Raw genomic sequence first — 23,524 nt, forward strand, 5'->3', positions numbered from 1 at the left:
TAACACTCAAAGCCTCCTCTGAGATCACTGTCAAAGCTGCTGTGTTGATTGGCAAGCCTGGGGTGCTGAAAAGTTGTGCAGGTGGCAAGCTTTGCCCCAGAGACTAAGCACATCACCTCTGTGCCTATTATTTTGCTTGGAAATACGTAACAGAAGTGGCAGCAATAAACAAATTACACCATGTCCAGCGTCAGCAATTCTAAATGCTAATTGTTCCTGTTTATGGATAAATAGGTGGATTTCTTCTAACAAGCCTGTAATTCATCTTTTTTTTATCACAAGGTCCATGGGTACTTTAATTATGAGTTTACTGTAGTATATGGTTCCTTCATGTAGCAATACCTTGCCCATATTGCTGATTCTTCTTTATTGTCAAGCCAAAGTCATGCTATTTTGTATGAAGACTTAACATTGCTTTTTGCCCATAAAAATAAAGATAGCGCTAGATCAACTTTTTCTAAAATGTTCTTAGCCATAACAAAAAAGTGGCAGCTACTGTAGCTTCTCCAAGTCAAACCAAGACCTAATCTGACAGCATCATTCACTATTCACTGTTACTGAAGTAGATGAAATTGTTGTGTATGAGTCTCTTTATTTATAATAACATTTGTTTTAAATCATGTCAAGCTGGAAGATTTAATTTTCAGTAGAGAGCTGTTATTAAATAAAGGTGCAAAGAAAGCGATTTGTTACAGTATTGAATTATAGATGATTTACTGAGTGTTTGCCAGAAACACTGACTTATTAGTCCATTTTCATACATCTATAAAAGTATTTTTATGAAGGGTATTCTTCATTGCTGAGCTAACTATGGTCACATTTGTATTAGCGTTTAAATTCAATGGGACAAAAAAAAGAAGTTATGAGTATGACAGATGTACTATAAGAGCTTAAACACCTGTTTTCTGTTAAGTGATTTAAAGGATTTTGAAAGAATCAGCACAGTGCAGACTTAACACTTGTGTTACAAATATAATTCTACTTTAGAATTCTCAATCATCCCATAAAGCTGATTGTTTAAAACCTTTTTGTTTTATTCCAACTTTTCTTTTTTCTACTGAGAAATTGGTAGTTTTTATTAGCCTTTTTAAAATTCTGGAACATTCACACCCATTTATTGTAAATAATCTTGGACTGCATATGTTGTTGCCCCGCTGAAAATATAATTTGTTCTTATGATTGCTCACTGCACCCTCCAAAGGGAAAAAATCTTCTAGGCCCCTTTGAAAGTGTGAATCTGTGATAATGCCTCAGAGGTCTCTGTCTTTCCAGATGGAAGCATATTTCAGTTTACTTTTCATCCTTGTGGCTGTCATAGTTTCTTCTTGATCTATGAGAAATGATAGCAGGAAGTATTAAGTTGGAAAGAAGCAATAATTATATAGGGTTACTGCTTTTTCAATAAATTGTAATGTGTGTTGTATGTTGTAAACATAATACCATATGAGTGCTAAAGCTATACTGCATTCAAACTAGTCTGTAATTTAGGCAGTTAACCTCATTGGTATGGCACAAATGTTCAAGACAAATATCCAGAAAGATAACTAATTGTGGTCCAGATTATCACTTTGCTAAGTGTACACTAAGCAGATTGTCAGGGAGCTGCTCCAACTGTGCCAGCTGGAAACAGTCCCAAAGGTGCAGTCCCCCTATTGAAGTAGCCAACACCACAGCCAGCTCTATTCCGACTTACCTTACATCACACTGAACATCACCATCCCCCTTTCCTCCCTTTCAGGGAGAGTGCCCTAGGAGCCAGGTACACCCGCTATGTGCCTGCAGAGGACTCTCCCATGCTGGGAAAAATCCCCAGTTTGGAGGATCTTGAGCAAATAGAGTGAACCAGAGCTGTTAACTGTAAATGAGATTTTAAAACATAACTTAAATGTAATGTACTTGTGCAATACAGTAGAATCTCAGAGTTATGAACACCTGGGGAATGGAGGTTGTTTGTAACTCTGAATGTTCGTAACGCTGAACCAAACATTATGGTTGTTCTTTCAAAAGTTTACAGCTGAACATTAACTTAATACAGATTTGAAACTTTACTATGCAGAAGAAACTTTCCCTTTGCTGTATAGTATTTGCCTTTTTTGTTGTTGTTGTCTCTGCTGCCTGATTGCATAGTTCCGGTTCTAAATGAGGTGTGCGGTTGACCAATCAGTTCGTAATTCAGGTACTCATAACTCTGAGGTTATACTATAGTATAAATTTGTACATACCATGTTATAAATAATATTTTAAATAAAATTAACATAAGGAAAAGTATTAATAGTTTTTAAATAGCTGATGTTAGTGAATAATTTATTTCTTCACCTATATGATTCATTTATTCATATACAATGAAGAATATATTTCTTCTAGTAACCAGTGTATATTATTATGCAAATATCACAGCAATCAGCAAATTCTTCAGCCAGCAGGAAAATGTAACTCTTATTTAAGTTTACTACAACTTTTGGTTGGTCCATAGATAATAACACTAAACAAAAATAGACCACACAAGTTTAGTGGACAGTAACTCCAGAAATGTGTTAGTCCAATCCACTTTTGCAGTTGGTAACTGAAATCAGCAACTTTTTTACAAAACATTCCAGTCACCAAATGGTAAGGGTCAAATTTTCCAAATTAAATATGCACATATCTAACTTGCATCAGAAATATCATTTGTATTTATTTATTTGTATTGCAGTATCACATTGAGGGTTGAGGCCTCACTGTGATAGAAACCGTACAAACACAATCTAATCTAAAACAAGACACAAGACATTGATTGGGATTGAAGGGGTAATAAGGGAAACAAATAAGATTGAGGATTTACATTTGTTTATTCATTTATATCCTTTTCTGTGGCACTTATCACCATAGTATCTGAGTGCCTCACAAAAAATGAATTTCAGCTTCAAAACACCCTTGTGAAGTAGGTAAGTAGTAGTATTTCTATTTTAAGATGGGAGGCTGTATATATGTGTCTATATATAAAGGGAATCTCTACATAAAAGTAAATCCTACTGGCCTCTACCCAGAATCTACAATCAGCTATTTGTACAAACGCATGGCTAGTTAGATTCTTAACTGTTTGCTTGTGCAAATAGCTGGTTGGTAACGTAAACACAATATTTGCCTACACAAATTATAAATGCAGAAAATGATTACCTATTGCCTAACTTCCAAAAATCTGGCTCTGTGGTACTCAACACATTCATTTTGTCATTATTTTAAAATACATGACAGTGAATTCACCATGTCCCTATGTAAGTTGTTTCAAAGGGGGGAGGGATGGCTCAGTGGTTTGAGCATTGGCCTGCTAAACCCAGGATTGTGAGTTTAATCCTTGAGGGGGGCTTTAGGGATCTGGGGCAAAAATCTGTCTGGGGATTGGTCTTGCTTTGAGAAGGGAGTTGGATTGGATGACCTCCTGAGGTCCCTTCCAATCCTGATATTCTATGATTCTATGAATGGTTAATTATCCTTATTTTAAAATGTGTGCGTTATTTCTACTTTGAATTTGTCTAAGCTTCATCTTTCAGTCTTTGGATCTTGTTATGCCTTTGTCTGCTTAATTAAAAGAGACCTGTAGTATCATAAATCTTATCTTTTCTTTAGGTACTTATAAACCATGATCAAGTCTCTGCTTAACTTTCTTTGGATGAACTAAATAGATGGAGTTTCTTTAGTAGGACAGCTTTTGCAATCCTCAAATCAATCTTTTTTTTAAGCCCTTTACAGTTTGTCAGGATCCACTTTGTAATGTAGAGACAAGAAATGGACACAGCATTCTAGTAATGCTTACACTAATGCCATATGTAGAAGTAATACCCCCTACTTTGATATTCCCCTGCTTATACATTCAAGGACTGCTAAGAGCTCTGAACCTCCATTGGGCTGGAAACTCATTTTCAGTTGGTAATCCCATGTGATCCCCAAGGCCCTTTCAAGGTCACTGCTTTCCAGGACACAGTCCCTCTTCCTGTAAGTGTGAGCTACACTTTTTGCTTCTAAGTACCTGACCTTGCATTTGGCTATACTGAAATCTATGTGATTCCAATGAGTCCAGCTTACCAAGCAATTCAGATGGGTCTGCAGAACTGACCAATCATTAATATATCATCACTGGAAACAACACCATTCCTTTTTGAGATTTGTCGCGTAGCCAGTTTTTAATCCATTTAATATGAGCTGCATTGATTTTTGTGGAATGCTAATTTTGGTTCAGAATATCATGAGGTAATCTTACTACTAATGTTCCCTAGCTTTTTTATATAGAAGGCTAAGAATATTATGTCAAGATTTTTGTTATCATCCAAATTTGTAATCTCATCATAAAATGTGATCATGTTCGTTTGGCAAGACCTATTTTCCATAAAGCCATGTTGATGAGCATTAATTCTAAAATGTTTTATTGATTACATCCCTTATAATCCTTTCCATGATTTTCCCCAGACTTTAATGTTGGACTAACTAGTCAGTAGCTATCTGGGTCATCCCATTTACCCTTTTTAAATATTGGCACAATGTTTTCTTGTTTTCCAGCATTCTAGAATTTCCCCAGTGTTCCATGATAATATAAATTTCAACATCATGGGCTCGAGGGGGCCCTGCCAGTTCTTTTAAAATTCTTTGGTGCATGTTATCTTGGTCATGCAGAATTTAAAATGTTTAACTTTAGTAGTTGCTGTTTAGTTTAGTAGTTACTTTGGGGATAGGAAGTATTTTATTATCACTATAAGATGTGACTACCTTGTACCGTTTCTTTCCGAACAAAGGACAAAAAATTTTATTGAATACTTCTGCCTTTTCTGTGTCATTACTGGTGATTTAACCATCCATATCTAGTAAAGGACGTATTCCACTGCTAGGACTTCTTTTGTTCCTGATGTATTTTAAAAATGATTTTGTTGGGTTGATTTTGCTTGTAACACCTTTAAAACAAAATTTTTAAAAATCCACAATGTGAAAACCATAGAAGCCTCATTTCTTGGATTGTTATAGCTGTTTCCTTACTTTAGGCCGACTTTAACAGTAAAAAAACCTTTTTTAGTGTGTTTTTTTTTCTTCTGGGGATATAAGCTAATGCTACCCCTTTATTGCAACACATGTATTTAGCGTACACAACTTAAAATAGTATTACTACCAACCTTATTCAAAATGTTGGTGTTTGCCACGTTGAAGAAGCATATACACTTATTAGGATAATGTTTCAAACCAGGTTATAAAACTGAAGTTGTAGTAGCAATGATATCTCGTTTATTTCTCAGAAGGGTAGCTGTGTTAGTCTGGATCTGTAAAAGCAGCAAAGAATCCTGCGGCACCTTATAGACTAACAGACGTTTTGCAGCATGAGCTTTGGTGGGTGAATACCCACTTCGTCGGATGCAAGTCTCTTGCATCTGACGAAGTGGGTATTCACCCACGAAAGCTCATGCTGCAAAACGTCTGTTAGTCTATAAGGTGCCACAGGATTCTTTGCTGCTTTCCTCGTTTATTTCTGAGCACATAAATATTTGACTGTGTTTTTAACTTTGACAGTATTTCTGTATATTAATTATTTTCTTATGTTCCTTTATACTGTTATTTAAAATTTTATTTTGACATTGGCAAACTGAATATACAAATGCCAACAGAATTCCCATATTGTGTTGAGAAGCTTTCCAATAGCCTAAACAACTGTATATCAAGAGTTTGAATTGCCGCTGGCTCTCTTTTGTACGATCCCATAGGAACGCTACTTGCAAAAATCAGAACATGTTTCTTGCTTAGTTTGAAATAATATTCTAACAAGCTTTAAAAATTTGCGGCATGAATTTCTTTTCCCCTCTCTCTCTCTCTGGTCAAATAATACAGTGTTATGAAATGTATGGAAATGCTTTTAGTTTTATTACCTACATTAGAAAAGAGTAAATTACCCAATGCTTATTTTCTTTAAAAACTTATCTAATTTAAAGAATATACCTCTTCCATGTTGCCTGGTTTGAAACGTAGGGTTGGTAGCACCAAACATTATTATAGTTCCTGGATTTGTTACTTTTGTAAAAAGAATTGTATGTGTGCCTGGCAACATTTTGCAAGTTTCCTTGAGGCTTTTTTCTACATCTATTGATTGTTGCTACTAACTGAAAAAGTAATAGTCACATGCATGCACCTTATATTGTATAGCCATGTGCTATCATTAACATAAGGGCTGCCCTTTGACCCTAACTGCTCCTAGGAATCAGAATGTAGTGTTATATTGGAATGCAGCATTTCATAACAAAGTTCCTAATGTAAGAATAACTTGAAGGTTGGTTGGTTGGTTTTAATTTAAAAAGGATAGGATATTGAGAAAAAGTGTGACCTGTTAACTATATTTATCATACACCTTCTGTAACTGTTGGCAAAATATAGAGTCCTGATATGTGCTGTGTAAATATTTTATTAAGGAAGCTTCTCCAGCAGAGATGTTAATAATTTAAAATATGATGTACTACATACAGAGTTTTAGACATGGACATTTAGTAATAAATTTGTATTTTGTATGACAGCCTAGTAAATGACTCCCTTGCCACATATTTAGTGTAAACATTGAGTTTGCATGCCTTTCTTCACAAATTATGCCCACATAAAACATAATGAACTTAATTGTTTTTAAAAAAATTTGTTCCAGGGTGCACCCAGAAATGTCTAAATGTTTGTTTTAGAGAAAGATGAAGTGTGTGTATTATAATACTGTAAAACTATTTGAACCCTGCAAATTGTGTCTAAGCAATGTTCTGATAAGAGGTGAAAGTGAAATTGAACTCTTACCGGTACAGAGGCTGACTCCCCCTTCCCCCCGGAAGGGGCAGGGCCTTGGGCTGACGGGGCAGGGCTGGGTGGTCAGCATCCCCTAGCCAGCCCATCCATGGTGCCTGGCCCATGCCATCCAGCGGAGATTTAAGGGGTCTGGGGCTCCAGCCGCTGCTGCAGTAGCAGTAGCGGTGGCTGGAGCCCCGGGCTCTTTTAAATCACCGGCCCCAGGGCAGCTGCTCCTTTTGCCCTCCCTCCCCCCGTCAGCGGCCCAGGGGTGCAAAAGGGGCTTTAAAGTCAGCTGTACGGGCTGGTACCGGCAGCCCCTTTTAACCGGTATGCTGTACCGGCCCGTACCCCCTTACTTTCACCCCTGGTTCTGATGGTAGATATTCACAGTATAATCATACTAGGTCAGCAGATTTGATAAACCAGCTAATGTTAAAGAAATACATAACTGGGCTAGTCAGTTTTCAAAATACATTTTAAAATTTTGTTTTTAAATCTTCTTTGCCAAGTCTGATGTTTTTGCCACCATCACATGTACTTCTCTTGTAACTTCCTGTCCTTATATGCATTCATTGTCTCATGGATCTTTTAAATGGGACATGAGTTTCCTAGACTGTGTGGAATTAACCAGAAAGAGCATCCAAAATAAGTAGCTATGGCCCAGTATGTCCGTATACTTTAGCCAATTCATATATCTGGAACATGGTGTTCAGTGCAGGAGTGCATGAAAAATATGTAAAGTTCAGATTAAAATCTTTTCTGTACTGAGATTCAGGATGCTGCGCCATTAGGTTAGCACTAGTTCAGTCTCCCTGCATCAGACAATGTTCTCCGTTTATATTTTGTTAATGAGTGCAGACATTCATATTTTAGTACCTGATGCAGATGAAAGAGACAAAATATAGATTTTTCTGCTAAATTAGAACTCTCTGAACTAAATTTGATTTAATAATCATTCTAAATAAAAGTGCTGTCAGAATCTACCATACAGAACTGAAAATTAACTCACTTTAAAAAAAAAAAACTCTTTCAAAGCTACCATTTTCATAATTTAATAAAGCAATTGCTTGGGGGTTAGGACAATATTTGTCCAGTTTTGTTCCTTATGAAACTGGAAAAAAAATCACCCAGCTAATTTACAGTATTGCAACACAGAGTAAATTGATACATCTTTTTAAGTATTTCTAGTGCCTGTTGTTGTAATATCTGTGCTCTGTATTGTGTTGAACAGCACAATACTGGAAGGCAATAGGAAATATAGCAGAATGACTTTTACAACTCTACTTTTGCTGTATTGTATTATTTAAATCAAAGGCAATGTGGTCCAGAAGATTAAGACCCCAATACTGCAATGTGCTCTGGGTCCAGGAGGACTTGTGAGCCTGTTTGGGGCCCCATAGGTGTGTCTACACTGCAGTGACTGGCCCATATCACATGATTCAGGTTTACGGGGCTTGGGCTCAGGGGCTGATTAATTGAGATGTGGATTCAGGCTGGATCCGGAGCTCTGGGACCCTCAAGTGTATAGGGTTTGGATACATTGTGTCTCCTCTTTATGGAAAAACAGTAAACAGACCACAGGGGGTGTTTCAGTTCAGCAGCTTTGCACTCTGTTGCCTTCTTGCTCTGCGGTATCTGTTTCTGCCTTTAGACATTCCGTAAACAAACATCAATCGCTCTCATAGATCGCATTAACTCACACAGACCGCCCAGCAGTCCTCAAAGTCTCACAAAGGTTGTAACATTTCTTTAATCATAACTAAGTTACTTTTCCTGTGGCTGCCCATTTTCCATGCAGTTGTCTAATAAGACGCTTGCTTCATGGCACAGTGCCACAACTACCTTTTCCGAATGAAAATGTAATCCAAAATGGGCTAGGCCCAGGGTTAAGGTATCACCTATCTAATAATCAGAAAAATCTTCAGGCATTTGTTATTTTACTGTGTATTCAAAAGTTGAATGAAACAACAATTGCTACGTGTCTGTTTACCCACCTTCCTCTGTTCTCCTCCAATTTTGTTAAATCCCTTCATGCAACTTTTCCCTTTCTTCAAGACTTTTCTCTTCCAATCACTGTTCTCTCTCAGGTTTCAGAGTAGCAGCCGTGTTAGTCTGTATCCGCAAAAAGAACAGGAGTACTTGTGGCACCCTAGAAACTAACACATTTATTTGAGCAGGGCCACCCGGGGGGCGGGGGACGGGGCAAGTGGGGCAATTTGCCAGGGGCCCCGTGAGACCTGGCCCAGCAGCGGTCCGGGTCTTCAGCCGGCATTTCAGCAGTGGGGGGCCCTTCAGTCACTCCGGGTCTTCAGTGGCATTTCGGCGGCAGGGGGGCCCTTCAGTGCTGCCGAAGACCCCGAGCGACTGAAGGGCCCCCTGCCGACGAAATGCCGCCAAAGACCCAGACTGCCGCCGGGTAAGTACGAGCACCGCAGCTCCCCCGCTTTGCCCCAGACCCCCTGAATCCTCTGGGCGGCCCTGTATTTGAGCATAAGCTTTCATGGGCTACAGCCCACTTCATCGGATGCATGTAGTGGAAAATACAGTAGGAAGATCTATATATACACAGAGAACATGAAACAATGGGTGTTACCATACACACTATAAGGAGAGTGATCAGTTAAGGGGAGCTATTATCAGCAGGAGAGAGAGAGAACTGTTTGTAGTGGTAATGAAAATGGCCCATTTCCAGCAATTGTCAAGGAGACATGAGGAACTGTAGGAACTCTCTCACTTTACCCCCTTTCCATTCCATTTCCTTTCTCCCCCCTACCCACTGAATTCTTATCCTCGTCCATTTCCCACACTCCGCTTGTCCTAGTCCTCCTATTCTCCTTTTAGTACTTAATACATTCCGTGAGTGGTGTACCCGAGCCCACTTATTCACTGACACTTTAAAAACTCCCAAACCCCACTCTGGGTCTATGCTGGTTATGTGATATGTATGTATCTCGTGATCCTTATATCCAATACCTGTAATCCCTCATAACTCAATCTTGACCCCAGATGTACAGTACCTTTCCTCTTAACTTGTGTATATTTAATTTTAAACATTAACTTTAATAAAAAATTTAAATGTTATTTCGCAAGATTCTTGCTTGCTCCCCTAGATGCACTCACAGATTGCCTAAACCCCTCATCCTCTTGCTGCATTACCCCATTTGCAGGATTTCTCCATTGAATCAATCAAATCTCTTATTGCTCTAATCTCTGTTACCCCTGCAAACATATCCCTTACCTCTCAAATCTTCTGAATACCCGGTGAACCTTATTCATACTTCCTCAGAAAAAAAAAATCATCCCCCGACTCCCCCTTGAGCTCTCCACATTGTTACACTCCTTCTCGCGGCTCCTCTCCTAGCTGCAGGGAAGAAGGGGGGAGAGGAAAACAAGAGATTAGAGTTATAATAAGTAATCTCCCTCCCTCCCACAGCACCACCTATGGCGTAGGTGCAGAAAGGCTCTACCTGGATTCATTGCTGTAATTTTTCTCTGTCTCTCTCCCCCCTTTCTACCGCCACCCCCCAGCAGCAGGCAGTTCTGAAGGGAAATGACTGGCCCCATTGCATCTCTTTCCCTCCAAAATGCAGGTGATCAAATGGCCTTGGAAGGTGAGAAGGGGAAGATGTGGGTCTGACCCACAAAGTGCAAGTGTGCTGATAGGTCTGCGCTGGCAGCCTAATAACAGCTTCGTAATCTTTTCCCTCTTCTCACCAACTGTTACTTCATACTGTTGCTGCTAACATTTCCCTCCCACGGTTGCCTATTGTTGTTTAAATCCTCACACTGAAAACCAAACTATTTATGTGATAGAGAGAGTGAGCCAGGCAGAAGTATTCATTCAGCTCTGTGAATTTGCTCTGTTACTGTTTGTTCATACTCTGCAGCTTCTTTGCTGACTTTGAGCCCTGCTGTAGTAGCAACAGCACCACCTGCCTATTGTGTGGCCTCCCAGGAGAGCTCGTAATCAGTTCTGTCCCAAGCTCTCTCTATATCTGACTGCCCTTAACTTATTGGTGGGGGGTTTCTTTCTTGTTTCTCATCTCCCTTACATGCATTTTACTTAGACTAAACTCACACCTTACCGGGGCACAGGGGTGAAAATTCCTTGTTAGATGATCAAACCTTATACAGGTTTCTTCTTCAAAGCTGCATACCAGACACAGGTCTCAATGGCCTTTCATGCAGTTTAAGATGAGGGGGATAGTAAGTTAATCATTGCACTGTCCTTTTATCAACCAGGTCAGTAACTGAATATGAAAGGTCATGGTTTACAAACTACTGGGGACTCTGGTCCTGGATGCCCTTGTTCTCGCACTTGCTTTTCCCATTGAAAAGTAATTGCTTTCAACTCCAAAAATGATTACAGAAGATTATACCTTTTAAAGGCAATCTGAGAATCTTGTTCAGTGGAAGAACATAGTTTGTAAAATGTAGTATGACTTGCACAGTAATTACTTACCTTGTTGTAGCTAATTTCAGAAAGCATAAATTGCCCATTATTTCTCTAGTCTTTTTATAAGCCCAATAACAATGTTGAAAATAGCTGCTTTTTTACAGATTTTTATACAGGTTGTGCACATTCAATATAAAGGGAGGATAGTACATTTTCCCCCTATTCCTCTCCTATTTTTGTTAGATTTTCATTATTGTTTGAAAGTTTCATTTAGATGATGTGGTTAAAGCTTTTACCATTAAGCAAAGCTTAATAAAATCAGTAGTGCTAGTCAGGAGTTTTGCTGCCATTTTTTTATGTATTTTCCCATTGGGAATATCTAAACAAAATATTCTGTTTCAGGTTGGTCAGGTCAGAATGAAATATTTTGATTTGTCAAGCTGAATGGAAACATTTTGTTTCAAGCCAGTTCTCTCTCCCTTAGCTGGTACAGTGCCTCATGCTCCCATTCTCTTCTATGAGCTGGGCATCTTGGCTGGACTACATCTCCCATGATGCAATGCATTCTCCACTGTGGTTGAACTACTCTGGTGCATCATTGTAGAAGCAGAGCAGAAGGGAGGTATGAGGCACCCGAGTTACAACTTCCACAAGGCACTGTAGCAGTTCAGAGGACAGAGATTAACGTCAGACTAACCCAAAATGAAATCTCTTGATTCAGTTTGACAAACTGAACTAAACACTTTAGTTTTGGAGAATGTCAAAACATTTCATTTTGAGTGGAAAATGTCAAAATGAAATGTTTCCATATTTCCAAATGACACTTTGTTGGAATCCTCTCTTCTCTGAAAGATTTCAATATTTTGACTTTTCACTTCAAGTTGGGACAAAAACAAATGTCAAAATATTGGAATTTCCCACAGGACAGAAATTCCAATTTTCAGCCAGCTCTAAAAATCAATCCCTCTTCAGCAGTAGCAGGAGTCAAAGTAATGGGTTGAAGAAAGTGTGTGCACATGTGTGTATTTGTGGGTGTATATATATAATTAAATGCAAAGGTATTTTTAAAAAAAAACTAATCAAATTAACAACAGATAACTTATTTGAAATAATTACAACAATAGAAGTCTGGCTAGAATGAGAAGACTGAGTTTACCTCAAATATACAGTACATTCCTATGTGCCCATGCAGGGGAGCAAAGAACTTCCTGGCCTGTTTCTGGGGCCTATTTGCAGGGCTCATGGCAAAGTGATGCCTGAGCCCACAGTAAGTGATTTGGTAGATATATTTTTATAAATAAAATACATTATTTCAACAATCTAATTGAGTCTGTTTTCAATCTGAATTGAAATTGAATCATTACCACCATGAAATAACAAAATTTTATTTTATGTTTGAAACTTGCATCATCAAGATTGTCTGTTTTCCAAAAATGGTTTACACCAATAATACATACAAGACTATTTCGCCACTTCTGTAAATGTATCAGGACTGGAAAGAGAATGTTGCACAATCAGATCTTGTTCCTGGTACCTTAATGTTCCAGAAAATTAAATTGTAACCAATCCTAAGGAGCTAGGTTGTTAATCTGAAATCTTAATACTGAAAAACCGAGTCTGAAAATTGATCTGGAATAAGAAAATATACTATGATTGAGTAAGTGAGAAGTATAGCATATTACCACCAGACCTATTCTATAATTACATACCCCACAGTTCAATTTTATTTTAGAGTAGAGGCTGCATCTTTATTTAATGTTCACTTTTTGCAAATTCTAACACTAATTATTTAAAGGAGGTCTGTCATTAAATATATTCAGTTCTTGAAGTCATCACTTAATCTATAAACCAAGTGGGCAGCCTCCAGCACAATAAAGGGGAGTGGTAATGTGAGTCCTGTGGGGAAATGTAAGCAAGAGAAATTTGCTTTTCAAGGCATAAAAATAAACCTACCTCAGCCCACATGTTTTCCAAAGCAGTCATTATTTGGAACTGGCTGATCTTCAGTGCTTCCTACCTACACCTGCTATTGAATTTCCCGGTAGAAACATCTTTTCCATCACCCTGGGAATGTGTGTGTCCAAGGGGTAAATCTTACTCCATTCGTACTCTATTCAGTATAGTGACTTTCTCTGCTGTCCTGCTACTAAAAGCTGACATGGAATTTTAAAAATACGTTTCACATAGGAAATAACTAAAAAAAACACTTAATATTCAGTTCTGCACAGAATAATTCTGCTTCCCAGCCAGTTAAAATATAGAAGCAGAGCATGGGAAGGCAAGCAGGGATTGATCATTACAGAGTTCTATGTACTCCAGTAACTGTATGAAATTCAAGAGATTGGTGTCCAATTTTCAATTGACAACTTAAAGATGCCAGCTAATTGATCAAAGCAGGGTATATTTGACAGATGCTTCAGCCAATTAGGGGAACAATGAGACGTTCCCTCCTGAGCTACAGCAGTCTGGAAGGGGACGTGAACATAATAAAATAGCTATATGTGCTTCTAAGGACAGGTGAAGGTGGAATGCAACTTTTATCCTCATTCCCTGAAATAGATTGTGGGTGAGGGAAGGAACTACTATAACCCATGAAAGGTGAAACCTCGTGAATTATTGTCCTCCTTATGAACCGGTGAGATTAATGTTAGTCTCCAACAGCCAACAATGTTTTGTTTGCTGTCTTGGTCCCAGGATATGAGACAGACAAGTTGGGTGAGGTAATATTTTTTATTGGAGCCTCTTCTGTTGGTGGAAGGAACAAGCTTTCAAGTACTCACAGTTCTTCTTCAGGTCTGGAGAAGGAAACTAGAGCATCCAAGCTAAGTATTTCTTTATATGACATTGTCTTTTGCTGGTGTTTTTGCAGCTTTTTGGCTGTCTATGGGCCTTATCCTGCTACTTGCTGAGCACTCCTAAGTCCCACTGACTGCAAGGGGTATTGAGGCACTCAAAAGGCACTCCTCTAAAAATGCGAACGCCAGGGTGTGAATGTTGGTTTCTTTATGCTACCTAAAGTCGACTTCTAGCTATGTTGGTTACCTAGGAAACAGCTGTAGAATATAATTTGGTTGTAATGTCAGCTTTGTGGGAAGAATGTATTTTGTGCTATAGATGTATGCATGTGGATTCACATTACACACACACACACAAAGAAGGAAATAAAATTGCTTGATAGTTTAGCTTTTTTATTTGCATCATGAAAGAAACATTAGGCAGACTACACTTTGTTTAAAGATTTTTTGGAAATAAATTGTACACTGAGATGAATTAGCTGAAATGGGGGAAATGGTTTAAATTATTGGGGGTGGGGTGTTTATAGGTGATTTAAGCATAAGTGTTAGGTTAAATTTGTTTCTAGCAACAATACTGAAAATAACGTAATTCATGTACCAATTATTTCCAATTACTGTGCTAAAAATACAATAGTTATAAATGATAGTATTTAATTTGTATAACCATTTCTATCCTCAGAGTTCTTTTACAAACATTAATCTTTATAGCACCCTGTGAGGTAGATAAGTGGTGGTGTTATCTCTGTTTTATAATTGGAAAAGTTGAGATGCAGAAAGGCTAAGTGGCTTGCCCATGTTCACAGAGGGAGTCGTTGTCAGAGCTGGGATTAGCTCTTAAGAGTTCTTGGTTCTCCCTACTGTGCTCAAATCCACCAACCTGTGGTACATCTCAAAAACAGAGAAGGATAAAGAAGTGATATGAAAAAGCTCACTGTCTTGGTATAAGACTGTCATGGAGTTCTGATGACCTAATGATAACTACAAGATCAAAGCTCATATGGTTTACTGTATCTCTATATCCTTATTTGGTGTTTCACTGTGTTGGTTCAACAAAGAAAGACATGATATATAAATAATGTATGTGAGTAAATAATATAAAATGTGCCTGACCTCCTGTTGGGTTAAATTTTCTTGGGTAAAGAGAAAGAAATAAACTTTTTTTTTAAACTATTGGATTTCAAAATAGTTGTGAGCAGCTCTTATTGATTTGTCATCATTATGCCATTAACTTTGGTTCCACAATTTCCTATTAACTAAAGTGCTAGAATAATTTTCTCAGGTTTCTCTTGCACTTTATGGCTGGTTTTTCAAAGGTGCCTAAGGCTATATCTACACTACAGCAGTAAGTCGACCTGTACTATGCAACTCCAGCTACGTGAATACCGTAGCTGGAGTCGACGTACCTTAGGTCGAGTTACCGCGGGATCTGCACCGCAGAGGGTCACTTACCTTACTCTTCTCATCAGGGGGAGAGTACAGGGGTCAACTGGAGAGCGATCTGCTGTTAATTTGGTGGGTCTTCACTAGACCTGCTAAATCAACCGCCAGTGGATCGATCTCAGAGTGTCGATCCCAGCTGTAGTATAGACGTAGCCTAAGAGAATTAGGCCAACAACTCTTACTGAAATTCAATGGGAGTTGAACACCTAATTTCCTTATGCTATGTTGAAAATCCCAGCCCAGAAAGTAATGCCAGAATTTCACAACAATAATCTAACAGTCATGAGATATTATCCTCTTATTACGCCACTCATGTGAGAAATTATTCCTTACTGGTGGTGTTAGTTGTACCATATACAGTGCAATTCCAACTAAGTGAAACTCCCAGTTAAAAAGATACCCACATATCAATAGAGATAGAGTATAGAGGTATCGATCAATATATGATATGCAGGTATTTATCAGCCTACATTCACATAGGGGCATGGAGATATAAAGTGTTTATTGATGAGTATGGGACAGCCTGTGTTATTCACAAGTAGGGAAGTCTCTAGTGAGTTTTCTGTCTCACATATATATTCCAATAAAACCTTTTGCACCTCCACACATCAGGTACTCTGAAATTATTTTAAAATGTTCTTTAGAGCAGGGTTCTGGACCTTTTTGAGCTCCAGACCCATTTGAAAACCTTGATGGCCTGTTGTGACCCAAAAGATACACCCAGACTTAGTGCCCCCCCCAACTCCATTGGAGGTGGAAAGTCAGCTAAAGATTCCAGATGGTCTGACCAGAGGTGAACAGTTAGGGAATCCCCCCTGCTGCACTTGCAACTGGGGGCAGAGGTAGTGAGCTGAGACAACCCCCCCCCCAAAAAAAACCCCACAGCCCATCCCATTGACCATGGGAGGCAGAGGGCAAGGGGGGATTTGGTGACCTGGGGGTGAAGTGGGGGAGTTTGGGGGGGCCTTAGGGATAATGAGAAAGCAGTGAGTGGCTGGGAGAAGGAAATGGGAAAAGAGTGGTTTGGGGGAGGGGTGGGGAGCTGAAAGCTCCCCCCAAAAATGCAGTCCCCTCCCCCAGGGGTGGGGTGGGGTGGGTGTAGGGTCCTGGGGGGTAAAGTGGGAGGGCTGGGGGAAGGAGTTGGAGGGCAGGAGAGTTGGGGGTGTAGAGGGAGACGATCTGGTGGGGGAGCAGGATGGGTGGTATGAGAGAGGGAGAATCACCTGGCTGTGGGGGAGGGATATGTGGGAGTTATTCTGAAGGGAGAACAGGGGATATGGAAGATGAGGTGCTGCCCTGCTGCAGGGTGGGAGGTACACTGTGGGTGGGCCGATACTTACTGGAACACGTGTTATCAGTGAACCATAGCAGGAGGCTGCTCTTCCCCAACCCGTGAGAAGAAGTAGATTAGAGGGAGCAGCCAGGACCCCCAAAATTCCTACACTCCCAACCCCATATCCCAGAGGGCCCTTGTGTTCAGCGCAAACAGCCACCAAATGCTCCCTCCCCATTCCTGTCCCGTAGGATGAGCTGGGCTCTGCTCCCACTCCAAGCGTTGCTATCTCTGGGGCTGCAGTGCCACTCAGATTTCACCTGGCCCCCCAATGCAGGGCTGGCTGGGACATATTTGTGTGGGTGGTGGTGTAATCTGGTGCATGGGGCCACAATGCCACTCAAATTTGGCCCAGCTTCCCCCCCTTCCCCAATCAACATGACACGGGGCAGCTAGGCCAAACGAGCTGCACTGCGACCTTGTGCACCAGGTTGCAACGCCTAGAGTGGGGAGCCATTCCTGCGATCCTTTGACACATTCTGGCAACCCAGTTTTGGGTTGTGACCTATGGGATGAGGCACCCTGCTTTAGAATCTTACATTTGTTTTTATTGATACTAATTATTTAGCCTTTCAACTGGAAAACAAAATAGCCTCAGTTGCCAATGTGTTTTCATTTCAAGGTTTAATATCTCACCAGCTCCTAGGGCTAGAAGAAATGCTTTGTACGTTAGCCCAGATTCCCAGATCTCCAGTGGGATTCAGTATCTCTTTCTAACCTGCATGGTTCAAGAGGCATCAGGCATTTAAAAGGCTCCTTAATCAACAACTAGAATATATCAACCCTTAACCTAGGATAAGTGTAATTTTTTTGTGAAGAGGGAGGAAAGAAAAAACATCTCATGCAAGGCCTATTTTGTTAAAAATGGCAGCTGTTTGAAGGGTACTCAACTTGACAGAGTAGGTGGTGAGGGGGAAAAGGTGCAAAATTAATTCAGTTCATTTTATGGGTTTGTAGTTTATGATTACAGAAATAAAGGAGTTTATCATGACCACAGTGGATAGGTGGGTGGGTATGTGCAAAAAGAAAAAGTATGTATCATTACCTCCTTAGTTTTTTTTAAACGGTCTGATGACCAGGGATCCTAGAAATCCATTTGCCATGGGTAAATGCAGAAGTTGCATTTTTACAGAGAATCTTTAGTTTTTACATTTTGTGAAAAAATTAAAACATATACAGTTAGCACCCCAATTATCTGATCTATTTGGGACCAGGGCCAGATTGGATAATCAAAAAAAAATTGTAAACATATCAGTAAAACATTGTGTTCAACTGATACCTATATATATGGTGGCTAGGGAAACTAAAGTTCAGCATTTCATTTTAATCGTGGAAAAACACTTTTAAAACAAGTCTCTAAGAGTACAAAGACTCAATGCGTAAAGATTTCTAAACTGCAGAAGGGGGAAATTTCACACGTGTGTGTGTGTGTGTGTGTGTGTATGTATAAATAAGAACATATATAATGTTGTAATTTTGATTTTGAGAAGAGGATATTATAGTACAAAATAAACACAATCAATCTGACATATGCTGCTGCTGGAGTTGCATACTGCTATATTCTACCCCTTACACTTAGCAAGTCTGTTTGTCAGAAGGCTCTAATTGCTTTATGTGTGAGAACATTAAGCTGCAATAAATTTATATACACAGCTGTTCCATTACTGCAGAACAAGTTTTATCTTCTAATAAATTGATGTTTCTTTTTAGTGTCAACTCAAACCAAAATTTACACGCAAGTAGGTGAACCCTTAACATCATATAATTAGTTCAATGCCACTAGTAGTAATAGAGGGGACACATTGCACACTGTACATCCCTTAAATGTATCAAGGAAGAAAAGTTTTGACTTCTGTTAATTGTTTCTTGAAAGCTTAATTGTGATTAAGAGCAGCTTTAATTGGAACAAGGAAAGAAATTATGACCTTTAAAACACATACTGCAAATAGCAGGTCTGCATTTGCTAGGAGTTGCACCATAAAGGAAAAGACTAAAAGCCTTCTTTTAAATATATATATATATAAAAATATATATATTATTGCATTGGTAGTTCTGTATGGAGTCACATTTAGGTTAATGGAACAGAAGCTGAGATTGCTCTGGACTTTGATTAATATTTAATTCATTCTTGGTAGAAGCCTCTGATTTTAAATTAAACTAGGTTCTAATAAAAGAACCAATTCGCCAAAGAGGTCACATAAATTTGAGCTGCCATTATGAGGATTTAAATTAAACTGGCCCAAGTTTTGTTTTCTGCTTATTTTATATGTGCTGTACATCAAGTGCAAGTAATTTACTAGGGATGATAGAACTGGGAAAAATGTCGCCTGAATTTGGCATTAGTAATCGAGCCATAGTTGTAACATAATACATGCCATTTGGTTTCTTTAAAATAAATAGGATAGCCTAGTGAGTTGTATTGGTCTCTCAGTACACACCTTCAACTCATAAAAACAAGGAAAGGGAACTACCTGTATGCGTCAAGGGGAGAATATAGTCCTATATTTGTAATCCGTTAAATAGACATGTCTTAGTGCTTAGTTGGATAGACTGCTGATGACTTGGAATTGGGAAGGGGATACTATATAAGGAGTATGGATCAAGGTTACTTTTATTTGTGGTTATTGTTTAAAATGAGAATTTTACTATTCATTCTCTATCTTAAAAAATAAGGCCCTCGTTCTCCTTCCCTTTGCATCCATGTGCAGAATCCCCAGTGCTTACAGAAGTGGGAAGGTCTCCTGCTGTCACACGTTCTGTTCTTTTCTCCCCAGACTGTTGGAGCACCTCCAGTTAGGCTCTGTAGGATTCCAGCCCTGTCGACTTTGAGGGGCTGATGCCTGGGGAGCCAGGTGGGCTTCTGGAGTTTCTCACTCCAAAGCCCACCTTGGAAAGCAAAGTAAGAGCTATTCAGTCCAAGACTATATAGACTCATGAAGTCTCTCCTTCCGTACTATGGAACCACCTACGGGTAACTTCAGACAGTGGAGCCCCTGGGAACAGAGTTCCTGCAAAGGCGGTGTTCTCCAGGGGACCAGTGAATCTGAAGGGGCTGGATAGTGAAAAGGGAGGTAGAGGGTAGTTTATGGATCCCCAGTGTTTCTGGGTTAAGTGACCATAATCCCTGGCTTTTTCCCTGAGAAGCAAACCAGTCCTAATGGAAAAATTCAAAGGAAAGGGGGGTCACTCAGTGCCAATCAGGATCAAGCGCACAATTTTTCATGAAATGGAGCCAGTTCCACAGCATGGCCTTACAATAACTACAGGCTCTAGGATAAAATCCTTCATCTTGACCTTGTCCATCAAGACCAAGTAATTTGTTTCAGATCCCTGAGATCTATTGGGTTAATAGTCTGCACATTTCCACTAGGGGCAGACCCTTCTTGACAGAAGAAACCAGAGGAAACTCCATAAGAGTATACTGGCTCCTGTATATGTATTGGCATGTTGGGGTACAATCTGATCCTCTGTTATTTATTTAATAATTATACTGCCTCTTGTGGTGTACATTCTTTTTTCCTCCCACAGGTAGCTTTATAATATATTTATAAAGACTGCCTTAGCTATCTTTTAGGAATTATAAAATGCTTTCAAGAACTGTTTGAATAATTCCAAGTTCTTTTCATCTGTGTTACTGTCAGCCACAAAGCTCCTGAGAACACTTCATAATTCCAGAACAAGAGAGGTAGTAAAAGTCTCTTAAACATATGAATATTGATGGTAGCAAAAATATGATATTTTGGTGTTTTTTTCTTTTCAGAGAAACAACTTTATTGGGTGGATCAAATGTGTAGACTATCCTTTCCCCAAGGCCAGTACATTAAGTAACATTGATCTTTATTCATGAAATGGGATCAGACAATTGTCTCAAATAAACCTTTCTGGACTCTCTAAAATAAGATAAAACAGGAAATTTCTACTAAATATGACGACTTCAGGAGGATGGGGGAAAGGGAGAAAATTCTATAATCTGTTTGCTCAGATTTAAGCACAAGAAGAGTTTTATGAAGTAATGTTAAAAATTAGAGATTTTTATCAGTGAGCGTTTATAAATAAGATGTGGACTGTAGTACAGAGTAAATATACTTTTTACTACATTAAATGCACCGGGTTCTGAAAAGCTGCTGTTTGATTTTCTAGAAGAAAATTCAAGAACTAGAAAATAACTAAAATAAGTTGTTGAGTGATACAGCTCTAAATGGTTAAACATGGTATGATATGTAATTTCCTAATAGTCCAGACAAAGCTGTTAGCTGTAGTGCACCCATTCCAGAATCAATCTCTTTAATTTTGTGTTTATCACAGGAGAACATAAGCTCACAACTTTATACTTTAACACTGGCTTCTATAGTGGATATACCCTGATTTACACCGGCTGAGGATCTGGCCAAGTATTGCATTTTATAGAACTGCCCTTGTACTGTGGATACTATTTTTCATTCAGAATAACATCTAATAGTTTCCATTTTAGGGAAGACGATGAATCATCAATAGATATAAATTTTTAAAGTATTCAGAAAATAATTTCTGTTCAGTATACATGGAAACAAAAACTCCTCTTTTTAATGCTATTCAGAAGAGACTTTCTGGTTAGTACACATAGAAGCATGCAGTTTAGACATTCTGAAAACAACAACTGATTTGCAAGGATATTTTTGCTGTTGGAGCTCCTGTGTGAATTTCTGAAATGGGAGAATAAATCCAGACATATTTTTACCAAACTCGAGAACAAAAGACATTTTACCTTCTCTTAGGAGCAGATCGTCATATGGAGTGAATTGTCATAGACCCATTGACAGAGCTATGACACTTTATACCAGCTGAAGATCAGCCCCATACAGAGCCAATTCCTTACTGTATTTTGAATATGCAAGTTTCAACAGCAGCAGCAACAAAACCCAACAACAACTATGCAGAACATTTTCATAACTTTATTTTAGTAACTGTCCTATTTTACCTCCCCTTTTTAATGGGCTGAAAATCCTCCTTACAAAGGATATCAAAATAAAATAATATCATGCAAATCCAATAGAGACAATATTATGGTGACAATGACGTGATTTTTTTAACATGATGTCAAAACACAATGACATCCTGAATCCATGGAGACACTATTATGATGTCAAAATGAAACATTATCAACACAAGTTGATGAAGACTATAAGAAAGGCAAAATGAAATGATGTTAGTGCAAGCCCATAAGATTATAATGTGAACATCATGTTAAGGGCATTTGACACATTAAGTGGTATTATTTATTATACATTTTTAATTTCTGTTCATAGCAAAAATCCTGCAATTTAATAGCATTTGTTGAAATACCATTAAAGTTGAAAAACAAATGAACAAACCTAAAGAGGTTTTAACCACAGAACAGTTGAGTTGCTAAGTTTCTCATGTAGTAGATGTAGTTGTACTATATGATATGGTTTTTCTGTAAGTGAGAATCATATGTTATATGGCATTGTATTCTGTAAAAGAACCACTTACGATTTAATAATTAAAATAAATTAATACTTTTTATACAGCACTTACTTTGAATCGCAAAGCACCTTATAAAGGTGGGCATTACTTCTTTTGCAGATGAGTAGACTGAAGCACAAAGAGTATCAGTGACTTGGCCAAGAGTCAGTGGTAGGGACAAATCTTGACTTGTAAATCTGCCTCCTGCTGTATTGCTCAAGTGTTAGACAATGCTGACACTGTCTTCAGGTAGCTACCATCACCAAGCACCATTACAAAACCTCAGGCTTTGTTTCCTGTTGCAGTAGAAAAACCCCTTCACTTTTCTGTAACTTCCTCCAGGCTAGATATCTTGGTGCCAGCTTTACCTCATGTCTTAGTAACTCAAGTTGTCCTGGATAAGACTTATTCCTGCTGCGGTCTGCTGTGATGAGAGGAATATGTGTACATTGAAGTATCTGAAGTTTGTTTCTTGTTAGAAACATAAAGAAAAGTAACATAACACAAAAGTAAAGTACACTTATAACAGTTTCTAATCCCATTTTCTTAAACATGGCAAAATCACCAGTTCTCCTTCAGGACTGTGTCCTTCACTATACATGCCAAATAGGAATTTAAAAACAAAAGTAACCTTTAAGATATACAACACAGAACTAATTTGCAGTCATCTTAACTGGCAAAACATGCTTTTCAGCTCAAAAAGAAACTAGACAAATTAATTCTATTGAAGGTAACCCTTTTGAATGTAACATTTATGACAATTTGTAGTTGTAAATTATATGAGGCAAAAGTGGTTATAATAAAGGATTAAAAAAAGTAAAGGAAAAGTGTCAGTTTCAGGGCAACTGCACCTTTATGCATAGGCGTTGAATTCCCCACCTTCCCGTGGTTACTCAACCACCCCCCTTTCCCCAGCCCCGCCCCCCACTCTACCCCTTCCATAAGGCCCTGCCACTTCCCACCCCTTCCTTGCCACCATTCCAACCCCTTCCCCAAAGTCTCCGCCCCCTCCCTGCTCCTATTCCACCCCCTTCCCCAAATCCCCGGCCCCACCTCCTCCCCTGAGTGTGCCACATTCCCGCTCCTCCCACCCCCATCCTTGAGCGTGCTAACGCTGCCAAACAGCTGTTTGGCGATGGCGAGGTGGGAAGTGCTGGGAAGTAGGCGGAGGAGCAGGGATGCGGCACATTCAGGGCGGGAGGAGGAGGTGGGGTGGGGGAAGGGGAGCTTGGCTGCTGGTGGATGCAGAGAACCCACTAATTTTTTTCCGTGGGTGCTCCAGTCCTCTAGCCTCCAAACTCCCAGCTGTCAACTCCCTTGGGA

At 39.1% G+C, this 23,524-nt stretch overlaps 1 protein-coding gene and 1 long non-coding RNA gene across 12 annotated transcripts in view; one reads left to right on the forward strand and one right to left on the reverse strand.

The window, feature by feature from the left end:
• The window catches only part of PARD3 (par-3 family cell polarity regulator), a 627,608-nt gene that overhangs the window by 574,613 nt on the left and 29,471 nt on the right, over positions 1–23,524 (forward strand). The window lies entirely within an intron of this gene.
• LOC120397808 lies at positions 1,139–21,581 on the reverse strand. Its single transcript, XR_005594014.1, has 4 exons — positions 21,483–21,581; positions 10,013–10,135; positions 8,769–8,886; positions 1,139–1,330 (listed from the first exon to the last, which is right to left on the reverse strand). It is a non-coding gene; the product is annotated as an uncharacterized LOC120397808 (long non-coding RNA).

The sequence above is a fragment of the Mauremys reevesii genome, linkage group 2, assembly GCF_016161935.1.
Source record: "Mauremys reevesii isolate NIE-2019 linkage group 2, ASM1616193v1, whole genome shotgun sequence".
In the NCBI taxonomy this organism is placed as follows: Eukaryota; Metazoa; Chordata; order Testudines; family Geoemydidae; genus Mauremys; species Mauremys reevesii.